The 13,615-nt window shown below is 35.4% G+C and overlaps 1 pseudogene; it reads left to right on the forward strand.

Annotated features, from left to right (window-relative positions):
- Nucleotides 1-9,251: 9,251 nt before the first annotated feature.
- LOC112472711 lies at nt 9,252-9,370 on the forward strand (annotated as a pseudogene).
- Nucleotides 9,371-13,615: the final 4,245 nt, after the last annotated feature.

Raw genomic sequence — 13,615 nt, forward strand, 5'->3', positions numbered from 1 at the left:
TCATATAACTTCTATGTAAGTTCACCCAGTTTCCCCTATTGTTAACATTTTACATGTTAACTTGTAAACTTGTACAATAAATACCATTAACTAAACTATAGAATAAGGTTAACCTTCACCATTTACTTAACATGGTATCTGCCAGTTTTCTTCACTATAAAGTTACTGTTTTTCACCTTCTGAGCTCTATTCTTCAGAAGAAAGTCGCTAAATCCTGACCACACTCAAGGGTAGGAGAATTAATTTCCATTTACTTATATCATTATGGACTCATGAATATTTATTTTATTTGGGGGTTTATAATCCAATTTCATGATTACTTATTGTGTTATTCAAATTGTTCTGCGTTGGCCACTGGGCAGTTACTCAGAAGGGATCCTATGTCCCTTTGACTTGCCTTTATCTTTATGTTTGGTTGGTTTTGTTCTTTGAGCACATCCTTCTTTCTGGCACTACAGGAAGCTCTAAATTCATATTTTTTCTGTCTCAGCAGTAGAAATCAACCACTTTACCAAGAAGTCCTTCTTCCTTTCATTGAAAAATGGCACTTAAAAAACCAAGATCTGGGTGCTGGATGTGTACACTGCTGCTGGGTTGTCACTGCATCTAGGTCCTTTATGGGAGAAAGCTAAGAAGTATACTTATATATGCTGCCTCAAATACACATACATGAGTTCATACTGATTCCTCTGACTCTAACCCAATACCGCAGGGTTCATTCTCGTCTCTCCTCCTACCTTATTTATAACTTCTTACTCTAACGGTGAAAAACCTAGCTTTATTCTAAATGTTATTTTTAAGCACATAAAAAAATTATAAAAATGATTATAAATTGTCCCATGAAATGTTTACTAAATTACACAGAATCAAAATTATGCAGAGCATATTCTCTAACTCTAGTGCATATATCCTATACATAAATAACAAAAAGGAAAAGTCTTCTAAGTTTGGAAATTGAGAATCTCATTTCTAAAAGTAACCCTTGGACTAAAGAAAAATCAAAGTGAATATTAGCAAATATTTTGAACAAAATGATAATGAAAAGAAATATATCAAAATTTACAGTATGTAGGAAAGCTATGCTTAGACAAAATTAAATGAATACATTAGGAAAGCACAATTATAATTAATTGAATTAAACATCCAATATGAGACGTTAAAAAGCAAATAGCAAATGAAACTTAATGAAAGTAGAAGGAAAGACATCCAGAAAAATAATAAAATAGAAAATCAATAGAATCAATAAAGCCCAAAACTTGTTCTCTGAGATTAACAAAATTTGCAATTCCCCCGTGAGACTGATCAAAAAATAAAGCACTAATATATAATACAAAGATTGAAAAAGTGACAATGCGGATTCTAAAATACTTAAACGATTATAAGGGGATACTATAATTTTTATGACTAAATTTGAAAAATATTGATGAATTGCACTAATTCAGTCACCTAAACAGAAACAAGAATAAATGGAAAAATCTGAATAATCCCACAACTATTAATGAAATTGAATCCGTAATCACAAACCTTCCCAGAAAGAGAATTTCAAGACCAGATGGCTGTACCTATATTCTATCAAACATTTAAGAAAAAAATAATGGCAGTATTACAGAAACTATTTCACAGGAGATAAAAAAAGAAAAACTTCAAAAATCATTATTATAGGAGATGAGTATAACCCTAATACCAAATGATGAGGACATTATCAGAAGGGAAGATTATAGACCAACGTTACTTATCAACATTAGATGTAAAATTCCTTTTAAAAATGGCAAATGTAATCCAGCAGTATGGAAAATACAAATAAAATCAAAACTAAGTAGTTATTCCGGAAATGCAAAATCAACTTAACCTTTAAGAATAAATCAAGATAATTCATTTTTGATGGTTTTGAAAGCTGAAAAAAAATGCATATAATAAAATTCAACATCCATTCAAGATTAAAACTCTCAGCAAACTAAGGCTAGAAGAATATTTCCGTAATCTGTTAAAGAGAAAACCTACAAGAAACATCATAACCATTGGTGGAATGTTGAAGTTTTCTTCTGATAAATGGCATAATCATTATCTCCATTTCACTACTTATATTCAATATTTTGCTGAAAATTCTAACCAGTGCAGTAAGACAAGAAAAAAAATTAAAGAAATAATCATTGGAAAGAAAACTGTCATTATTCATCACAATATATGATGTACATGCAAAAAAGTCTAAAAACTCTACATATAAATTATTCAAAATATTACTAGAATACATTATTTATTTTTATAAATGTTTCTAGATGCCAAAATAAACTATTAGAAAATGAAAATCAGTAAAATACCATTGATAATAAAATAACATAAAAAATTACATGCCTAAGAATAAATCTAATGAAAGTTGTACAAGGTCATTAATACAGAAAATTAGGAAACAATTTGAGAGAAATTAAAGAAAACAATATACCAGGCTTATAGTTTGGATGACACAATTTTATAAAGATGTCAATTTTCCCAAAAATTGACTGACAAATGCAATGTAATCTTCATTAAAATCCCATATGCTTTTGAAATTTAAAAGCTACTTTCAAATTTATAATTAAATGAATAGGGGTGTGTATAACCAAACACTTAAAGAACAAGCAGCAATGGTAGAAGGACTTCCTCTTTAATTTAAAACAGATTATAACACAACACTAATCAGATAGCATGGCATTGATTAAAATGGAAATGCAGAGACTAATAACATGGAATATAGACCAAGAAACCTACTCAATCATGTATAGATACTCAGTTTAAGACTAACGTGACACTTTGGAGATATGGAAAAGAAATGGTCTTTTCAGTAAGTGGTGCTAGGAAAATTGTTTCCTTATGAAAAAAATAATTAATTTTGACACTATTTCACACACACCATACTCAATTCCAGACCAGTTATAAATCTAAAGGTGAGAAACCATCAATACAACTTCTATAACATAATATCTTTTTAATCAGGCCTAGGAAAAGTTTTCTTATAGTATGTAGAAACCACTAAGCGTAAAAGCAAAAAGTGATAAATTGGACTACAATAGTCCCCACTTAATCACCACGGTTTTAGTTAGCCACACTCAACCGCAATCCAAAAATATTACATGGAAAATTCCGGAAATAAACAACTCATAAGTTTTAAATTGTGCACCATTCTGAGTAGCATGACGAACTCTCACAGCATCCAGCTCTGTCCAGCCCAGGAGGTGATTCATGCCCTCGTTTCTAATATCAGCCCCAGTTGAATATTCAACATAAATGCCCCACACATGTACAATAAATTTCATAGGAGGCTAAAACTTCAAAACAAGAAGCAATCCCAATGCCCATCAACTATAGAATGGAAAATCAAAATATACAATCTTACAACTGAATATTCAATAGAAATAAAAATAAACGTACTACAGCTATGTGCAACAAAGTGGTCAAATTACATGAACACATGTTGAAACAAATGCAAAACATTATATATTAGACTTCAAAGTTCAAAACTAAACTGTAGAGTTATAATTCTAGATTGCGGTGGAGGAGAAAGTGCATGAAGATTATGAAGGAACATGTAACGCTTTCTGGGACGCCGATGATTTTCTAGTGTTGGACCAAGATGAGAGCCACAGAGTCTTCTTGTAGTAATAACTTATTGAGCTGATATATTTTTCTGTGGGTTAGTCTCAGTAATAAAAAGTTTTTAAAATATTAAAAACTTGTTGTTTGGTATATTTTTCTGTGGGTTATTCTCGGCAATAAAAAGTTTTTAAAATATTAAGCAACCAGAAGAGAATTTTCAAATTTACCACCACCAAAACAATCCACCTACCTGTGACTCTACTCATATACAGTCGATCCTTCGACAGCAGCGTGGGTTTGAACTGCATGGGTCCGCTTATAAACAGATTTTTTTTTTCAATAAATACAGTAGGCCTTTCCCACCCTCCAACTTTGAGTCCTCGGGTTTCTGTCCCCAGGTTTCGAATCTGCGGATTAAATCAACTGCGGATTGAAACAGTATTTTCACATTCCCAGCAGCAGATTTGCAACCCAGAGCAAAACCTGTTTTTCATCTGAAGTTGGTTGAATCTGCATTTGCGAAGTACCAATTGTAGAGTCAAGAGTTATACATGGATTTTCTACCGTGTGGGGGTCAACACCCATAAGGCCCTCATTTTTCAAGAGTCAACTGAACTGTCTTCTCTTTTAATACTGTTGATAAGGCCAGACCCACAACCCATGCTATAAATTTCATCCCTGCCTGCCTCCTCAAAAACATCACTCTAAAAATTCTTTCCTATCTCTCCAGCATTAATGTTTTACTCATTTATGAATCATTTCATCAACATTTAAACAAGTTATTCTACTATTGAAAAAAAAATACATTAAATTGATGCTATTTTTCCCACCAGTTAACGCCCTATTTTTCCAACTTCTCTTTGCAGTCTGATTTCTGGTAACAGGTGTGTCAATGTGTTGCCTTCCCTTTCCTCTCCTTTCATGTTCCCTTAAATGCCCTCTCAACCAACCTTTTCCCTCACTCCATGAAAATTATTATCTTGTCAAGGTCTCACTAATGACCTCCCTATTGACCTTCCGATGACCTTCATCCTCATCTTGTTTAACTCATCTGTAAAACTGGATAAAATTGATCTCTTGCTCCTTGACATTCTTTCTTCCACTAGTTTCCAGAGAGCCCCACCCTGGCTTTCCTTCTACCTCACCATGGGTTTCTTAATTTTCTTTTCTGTTTCATCCTCTTTTTCTAAATCACTTAATGTTCTAACTGAGTCTTAGTTCTCTAGTCTACATTCCATATTCTCTTTATGACCTTATTCAGTTTCGTGGATTCAAATACCCTCTGTAAGTTAACACCAACTCTCAATTTAAATCTCCAAACCAAACCTATCTTTTGAACTCCAGATTCATCAACTCGACTACCTACTTGATATCTTCATTTGGATTTTGACATCTTAAATTTCCAAAGCTGAACTTTTGATTTGATTCCCAGTTTGCTCCACTGACTTCTCCCCTATCTCAGAAGCGATCCCATCCTTCCAGCTACTCAAAACAAAAATCTTCACCATCCTTGATTCTTCTCTTTCTCCGAAACTCCACATTTAATCAATTAGGAAATCCTATTAGGCTCACTTTTTAAAAATCATCTAGAGCTTGACACTCCCTCCACATGTGCCATCTTGTTCCAAGCTACCATCATCTCCCCCCTGAATTACTGCAATGGCCTCTTAAAGGTCTCCCTGCCTCTACTTTATCTTCCTCAAACTACTCCAAAATTGGCGTCCAGAGTGATATTTTAAAACTACTGATCAGATTATACCACATATCTCTTTAACCTTTTTCAGTGGCTATTCGTCTCATTCAGAATAAAAGCCCACGTCCTTAGATCTTGATGATTTGCCTCATGTTACTTCTCTGTCCTCATCAGCAGGATGCTCCAATTTACAAGTTAAAATCCTCTATCTCCTTCCTTTGATACAGTCTGGAGCAATATTTTCTGGGGAAAAGAAAAAGATCTCTTATCCATGCTCAACTAAGGGACCTTTTTTATTTCTCTAAATGGTCATGCCTCGTTAATTCCAATCTTCATCCCCTCCTACTCCTCGTTCATCCCCACCTGCTCCTCCTCACCTGCAACAGCTCCTTGCTGTTGCTCACATATGCTGTACATATCAACATTCCAGGGCCATTGAACTTGCTCTCTGCCAGAAATGCAAATTTCCAGATATTCGGAATTATTTCCCTCACCTACTTCTGTCTTTGCCCATATTTAATCTTCTTGATGACTCTTACTTTCAGCCTTCCATTCAAATTGCAACCTGCTTCTTTCTACCTCACACTCCTGATTTCTTTAGTCTTATTGTATTTTTATAGCACTGATTATCTTTATAATACTAAATAATCTATATTTATTTATTGTGTTTGTTATATACTGTCTGCTTCCCTCACTAAAATATAAGGTCACAGGGTAGCAATTTGTATCTGTTTTGTTGATGTATTCCAAGTGGCTCACACATGGTAGGTATACAATAAATATCTGTTAGATCAATGAATAAATTTATACAGTCTGGATATGAACCCAAAGCTCTTTTACATGCTTCATGAATATATTCAAGGAGAGGAAATCCACTGAAAGATTATGAGCAGGCGAATATTTTTTTAAAGCACAAAAAGAGAAAATTAAAACTGATATTGATTTTTAAGAGTATGATGAACAAGTTACGATCATTTAGAGAAATAAAAAGGTCTGTTAATTGAGCATAGATAAGAGATCTTTTTATTTTCCCCAGAAAATATTGCTCAAACTCTATCAAGAGAAGGCGATAGAGCATATTAAGTCTAAAATTGGAGAGAGTGGGGGAAGATAGAAAATGGTAGAATACTACACAATCATAGAGCATTAAAAAAGTAAAAATAAATAAATCAGGTGGCTAGTACAGAGAAATTTCCATCATCCCTTACTTTATAAAGAAAGGAATGCCACTACTCCTAGTATGATGTGCTAGCCTCACCTGTGACATTCTCACTGATTGCAACAATGTGATGTATGCTCAGCACATTTGCAAACTTAATTTTTATTAACTACAGAATGTTGTTTTATCTAAAACTCTAAATCTAGATTATTTCCCTTCATGATCGCTAACATTCACACTTAAAGACAAGCTGTTTTATAAAACTATGTTCTCCCCAACACTAGATATTTGGAAACAAATGACAAGAAACAAACAAACATCCTACAACCTCATAAGTCTCAGACCTCAGGCAGGAGGAGGGCACCTGGACTTGCTCTAGGACAATCTTTAATTTACCAAATAATGAGAATTCTTCTGTAGCTGGTTTCTCAAAATCTGTACCTATACTCTCTGTCACCAAGGGTTTACTTTGATCAGAATAGAATGGTATAGGTAATACTATTACTGAGAAGAATCAAAGAGAAATCAATACCTTATATGGAAAAAAACATGTATATAAGGCATACAAAATGCTATAATTATTTCATGATATTTTTTGGAAAGGAAAGAGACTTCTGCTATAACATTTAGAAGAAACCTAAGATAATTCCACTGAGGCCTTTAAAGAACAGACTCAGATCTATTTATTCATTCATTTGTTAACACTGTATATTGATTGAACACCTACTGTGTGCTGGGATCAAAGACAAAGCACCTCAACAAATTAACAATCTATTTCTGAGAGAGATAACTGTACCAATATTTTGAGTGAAGTGTTGTAAATATTATGTTAAAAATAAATAAGGAATAATTCATGGACCACGGGAACAAAGAAGAGAAAAATAATCTAGCTCAGATTAGAGATCAGTTAACCTGTCACAAATTCAAATAGAGAAAATAGAGAAAAGGGAGGACAAGAGTCACAAGGGAGGAAAGAACAAAGGTACACATGCCAGTGCCTTTAACAGTGAGCCAGCCGTCTGTACGTCACATTGTCTGTGGTGAGGCTCGCAGATGGGAATGAATGATAGTTAAAGCTAGAAAGAAAAGCATGGACCTGATTATGAAATGCTTTGTTTGCCAAGCTCAGCAGTTTAGACTTTTCTGAAAGCTATGACAAACCGTTGACAGAATTTAATCATGGAAATGCCATAATTTCATTTTAATTTAATAACCCTCTGTAAGTCCTGTGAAAATGAATTGTAGAAAAAAAAGTTTGAGGGCAGGAAGAACATTCAGGAGATTATACAATCATCAAGGCAAGAAGAAATAAAACAGTAAACTAAAGCAGTAACAAGTAGGAGAGGAGAGGGTGTGTTCCAAATAAAATATGGGCAGTAAACAAGAAAGAATCTGGTGACCAAGTGATGGTGAGAACAGGAGTGGCAGAGAAAAGACTTAGACTGATTTCAGGTTTCTGGTTTAAGAGACTGAATGTGATGGTATCGGAGACAAAATAAAGGAAAGAACCGGTTTTGAGGGGAAAGGATGGAGTCCAGTTTTTGCCATGTTGATTTTGAGAAGAGTGTAAGACAACCAAATGAGAAAGATCAGCTAGTAGCTGTGCTTATGATTTTGAAGTTAAGAAAAGAAATCTGGGCAGTGGATATAAATTTGGGAATCACCAGGTGTAGGCAAGTTTACTAATAGGGAATATATAGATAAGAAAAGCAAAAGATCAAAGATTGGAGGCTGGGAAAGACTAATTCAGAGTTGGATCGAGAAGGCAAGTTATCAAAGGAGACTGAGAATGAGATGCTAGAGGTTGAGAAACGTGGAAGTCAAAGGAGGTGAAAACTCAAAGAAAGAGAGGATGGTCCACAAGATCAGATATCGCAGAGCAATTCTGTGAGATGGGCACAGAAGAAAATCTGCCTTATCTGGAAATCGGAAAGTTAATGACTTTGGTCAGAGCAGTTTCCACTTGTGATGGGAAGAAACTCAGGTGCATTGGGTTAACAGGTGACAATGCGATGAGGTGGAAATGAATATGCATCATTTTAGGAAGTTTGCTTTCAAGTGGAAGGAGAAGTCTCCTTTTCCTTCCTTAAAATATAGGGATAGAAATACCTATCTCATTGGGACAATGCAATAATTATTATGATTGCAGATATAAAGCAGTTAGCAGATATAAAGCAGTTAGGCCCTGTGATAGTTTCTGAGGACTGGTCGAGTAGTTCTTATTATTGTAATTGTCATTGAAGCCGCTTGTTAGCTTTCAACCCTCTGGTAATGATGACCACCAAGGGCACCCTATTGCACTTTTCACCAAGCCAGAGTCTGTAACTCATGTACTTGAGCAAAAGCAACAGGAGAAAGGGAATGATATCGTCAGGTTTTACCCTTGGAGGAAGCAAAGAATAACTAAGATTTTGTTTTTTGTTTGTCTTTGTTGTTTTGTAATTATCTCAATTGTTACTCTTGGGGTCTCAAAAGCGAACATCCCAGATCATTCCTGAAAACTGGCATTCATTTCCGTTTCACCTCCAACAGGGGTCTCCCTTGACAGCCTTAGCATCTGGATACAGGTACAGCCAAAAGTAAGTGGGGGCTTCCTTTCAGCTCCTTAACCCTGTTGAGCAAGGGCCCCCTGAATGCTTCCAACCCGACAGCACAGACTGTTGATCCAACATCTCGAATTTACTCTTCTTTGTATTCCAAGTTTTTGGAAGTAAATCGTTATTCACTTTGAAAAGCACACATTTGTGTGTCCATTTTAATGTATAGAGAAAATCTACACTATGTAGATTTACTGTGGAGAAAATTCTTAGCATTAAAGGAAAAATTTTTGTCTATGGCCATGTCATCCTGAACAAGCCCAATGCTGTCTGATCTCGGAAGCTAAGCAGGTTCGGGCCTGGTTAGTACTTGGATGGGAGACCACCTAGGAAGACCAGATGCTGTAGGGGTAAAAAATAAAAAAATAAGGGATTGTAAGCTGACAAGGTCCTTGCAATCTGTAAGGTCAACCAAGGGTTGCCTTGCCTAAAAAAAAAAAAAAAAGCCTTATAAAAAAAGAAAAAACTTTCCTCCTAAATGTTTTTGTCAAGTCTTGAGCATATTCTATATATCAAATCTTATATATGTTCTATGTGTTTCATATATTTTAAGTAATTTCCCAACAATACACTAAATGTTATAAGATAAAGAGCTACTTAACCGAAAAGGCATCTTTTTCAAACACAAATTAAGGAGTGCTATTGAGATTAATCACTGAAACATAAAGTTGTCTATTTACAGCTTGCATGTATTTAATTTTCCGATTCACTGTTTTCATTGGTTTGCAATTTTAATTCTGTTCTGATAAAATTTAAAAATATGATAAAATTATTCAAATCTCTTAATTTAGTACTAACAACATAATGAGATTATTTCTGTCTCAAAAAGATTTTTAAAAAAAACCTTTCTCACTCCTCCAACAATTCATCTGACTACTGACATCAAGAATCTCAGAAAATATCACACAAAGGTTGTTATTTTAAAACTACCTTTGCCTTTTCTTCCTTTCTTCCTTACTTTGTTTCTTTCTTTCTTCCAATATATAACACTTATCTGACTGTCGATAAAGGACTATCCTAGTCACCCAGACATAAAATGCAGTGAGATGCTGTCCATGCCTTTGTGCAGGTCACCTTCTTGGAGGGGAGACCTAGATGAGGCACAAGATGAATTTGCATCAGGACTGTCTTTGTAGGAGTATTCAGAACAAATGAACCTCTCTAAATAATTGCCATTTCAAACACTCTGCTTTCTAAATCTTTTTTGATTCGTTGAAACTTTAAGTGGACAGGAACCATCTGAGCAATCTATTGACGTGCAGATACCCAGCCCTTAACTCCAGAAATCTTAGTTCACTACATCTTGGTAGGGACCCAGAAATCTGAGCTTTAAACATGCACAGACTAGGATGAAAATGCTCCACAGACCACACTTTGAGAAAAGTTCTATTTGTTGTGTCTTGTAGCAACTTCTTTTTCTTATCATCATTGTTAACATCCTGCCACACCAGTAGAAATCTCAGAAAACTCTTCATGCTCAAAGACTTCAGGGATTGCAAGTGCCTGGTGTGCTGAAAAAAAACAGTCTAACTTTATTTGTTGTTGCTCCTCAGTCATCTGATTAACGTGACTCACATTCATTTGTAGCTTATTAAATATATGTACATTCGGTTATGATTATTTCCCTTTGTTAAAATATCATTGTTTATATTTGCAAACTTCTGTCATGTGTGTACGAGGGGAAATTTTTGTATTGCTGGTAAATGTACAAAACAATATTACATGTGATTCAGAATTTATGGGCACCTTTTCCCAGAGGTGCAGATTTTAGAGTACCTGAGTTTTGTGTTAAGCCCCACTTTTACATCAGTCACAGCTACTAAGGGTTGCAGGTACAATCAGACTCTGATTTCTCTCTTATTGATATTTTCTCCTCTTTGAGTCCCCCTTCACATCGAAGCTGAATTTTTCATTCCTAAACACAAACACATAACACACTCTGCTTAAAGATGCGTGATGTCTCTATGTCGTCTATAAATAGCTCTTGCTATTGTAGCCCCAGCACCTAGCATGTCACTCTGCACTTAGTAGACACTCAATAAGTGCTTATTTAATGATCAACTTGATGAGGCTATGTGCTTGTGTGCATATATATCACAATATATACACATATAAAAATTCTAGAAATTACTTTTATATACAGGCTTTCTTTCCATTTAGAGAAAATTTACACAAGGTTCTCTTTCAAGATGTCATGTAATGTTTGTATTTTGCTTGAAAGTGAGTGCACTGCCTACAAGCTAAAGACGATGAGGAAACAAGGCTCTTTGCGGAAATCAATGCATAGCTCTTACTTTATAGTCGGACTGCATCTGTCCTTTCAGAAAAATAAAAGCAAGCATGCTCACGAGGAAAGGGCAGCCCATTAAGGAGGAAATTGTATTTTCATGACTAAGAACAGCGTTTCCTTTTGGAAGTGCAAGTGCAATGAGATGAGGCTGTAGTCGCTTTGCCTTTGTAGAAATTACAATATAAAGTCTCTAGGACTTTCCAAGAAGTCAGATGAAATTTATTGTTTTTAAAACCACAGGCCAAAGCTTCTGTTGTGACCTCCAGCTGATCTTCCGTTGCACAGATTTTCCAGTGCAGTTTTCCCCAGGTAGCTCAGGCCCAACTCAAACACGCCTTTCAGATTCTATAAGGTCATTTCTGTAGTCATGTCTTGCTTACATGGGCACAGTGACAAACCAAAAGTAAATGACTAAGAATATATTTTATTAATTTCATGTGAAAATGTGTATTTTATTTCAAGAGAGGATTTTCTCATCTGTTCAACAGCATTTTCAAGAGTAAATACCCACCTTACACCTATGAGGGCAATAGAGGTAGACTCTTAAAAAAAAGTAAATGTCTCAGAATGTAAAATTCACACAATGTCACCATACACAGCTAGATGCTTAATTAATGACTTAACATGCGATAATAAAACAGGAACTCGTTATTTCTTTCCACTCCGACATGCTCCACCTTCCAAATTCTCTATCTCAAGTAATTGAGTTCCCATTTTTTTCTTTTCTCCTTATCCCAAACATATAGGTAATCATTAGGTCCAGTCTATTATATTCTCAAATCTATTTCTCAAATCTATTTCTTTCCAACTCTTCTGCCCTTTTCCTAGTTTAGGCCACTATTCTGTCTTAGCTAAATTGCCATAATCACCTTGTCCCTGAGACCTCTAATCTTTATGTGTTTCTGCCCATTCTCTGCTCTGCAGTCCACTTCTTGTCGTTCTCTTAAGACACTCTGTATATCGGGAGCGTCCGTCCATCCTGTTCTTTCTGTTAGCCCACTCTCTTTAGCAAACTCTGGCTTATCATTGCAGACCCAGCAGAAAGAGTTGCAGTTACATCATGCCCATTTAGTAAATTCAGCCTTCCAGGCCCACTAGGGTGACAATGTCACCCCCACAGAAACAGCACGACAGCAGTGGCTCTCTGCCTAAGTTAGGTTTCGACTTTAGAATTTAGGGGAGACACAAACATTTGGTCTATAGCTGAGTCTCAGGAAACAGTGCAGTGAAGAACCATATTGAATTTCATTTGACTCAGGAGCTCATTAATTATCATTTCATAGGATTTCTCAGAATTATAACCTTTGCAGTTATAAAGAGAATCACTGTGCCTGATTTTCCCATACTCTATAGGCCTTATAAACACAGGCAGTCCCAATAGCTAGCTCACCAGCCAGGCTCATCCCAGGACTCTAGCAAATATCAGGAATCATGAGGAGATAACAATAATAACACAACTGGCATTTATTAAATGCCTACTACTTGTCAGGTAGTGTATTGTTCTTAGCATGTATTAACATCCAATTCTTAGCAATGCCTTCTGAGATAAGTAGTATTAATACATCGTTTTACAGATCAAGAAACTGAGACACAGAGTTGTTAAGTTTTTTGCCCAACATTACTCAGTTAGTAAGAACTAGGATTTATACCAAAGCAACATGATTTCAGACTTATAGTCTTAACCACATGCTGTACCCCATCTAAAATAGCCCAATCCAGCCCCATTTCAGTCTCTCCCTGTCACAACTACCAGTTGAGTTTTATCATTGTAGACTCACTGTGTGAAAACGTCTCATATATCAGATATCTCCCCCTCCCATTGGGATATAATTTCTATGAAAGCAGGAACTACCTGTGCTTGGTCTAGTTATGTAGCCAACAAGCTTAGAACAAAGGCAAGTATATATTTTGTTAAAAGGAAGATGGGTGAAAGGATGAAAGGATGGGTGGATAAATGGATTGATGGCATTAGAGTACAACAACTGAATTTGATCTTTTTTCCATTACTTGTTTCACTTTGGAACGCAATTTAGGCTCCATGAGTACTTCACTGGATAAATTTGAAAAATAAAAGAGATATATAATTTTTGAAAACATGTCTAAAACTGTGTTTTTCTCAATACTAATGTTTCTTAAGACATCAGAAGGTGGAATGAAAACTTAAGAAATGCTGTGTCAAATGAAATTCAATATGGTTCTTCATTGCACTATTTCCCTGAGACTCTGCTATAAACCAAATGTTTGTGTCCCCCCCTAAATTCATAAGCTGAAACCTAACCTAGGCAGAGAGCCACTGCAGGGCTATC

Source organism: Pteropus alecto, unplaced genomic scaffold (assembly GCF_000325575.1).
Source record: "Pteropus alecto unplaced genomic scaffold, ASM32557v1 scaffold87, whole genome shotgun sequence".
NCBI lineage: Eukaryota > Metazoa > Chordata > Mammalia > Chiroptera > Pteropodidae > Pteropus > Pteropus alecto.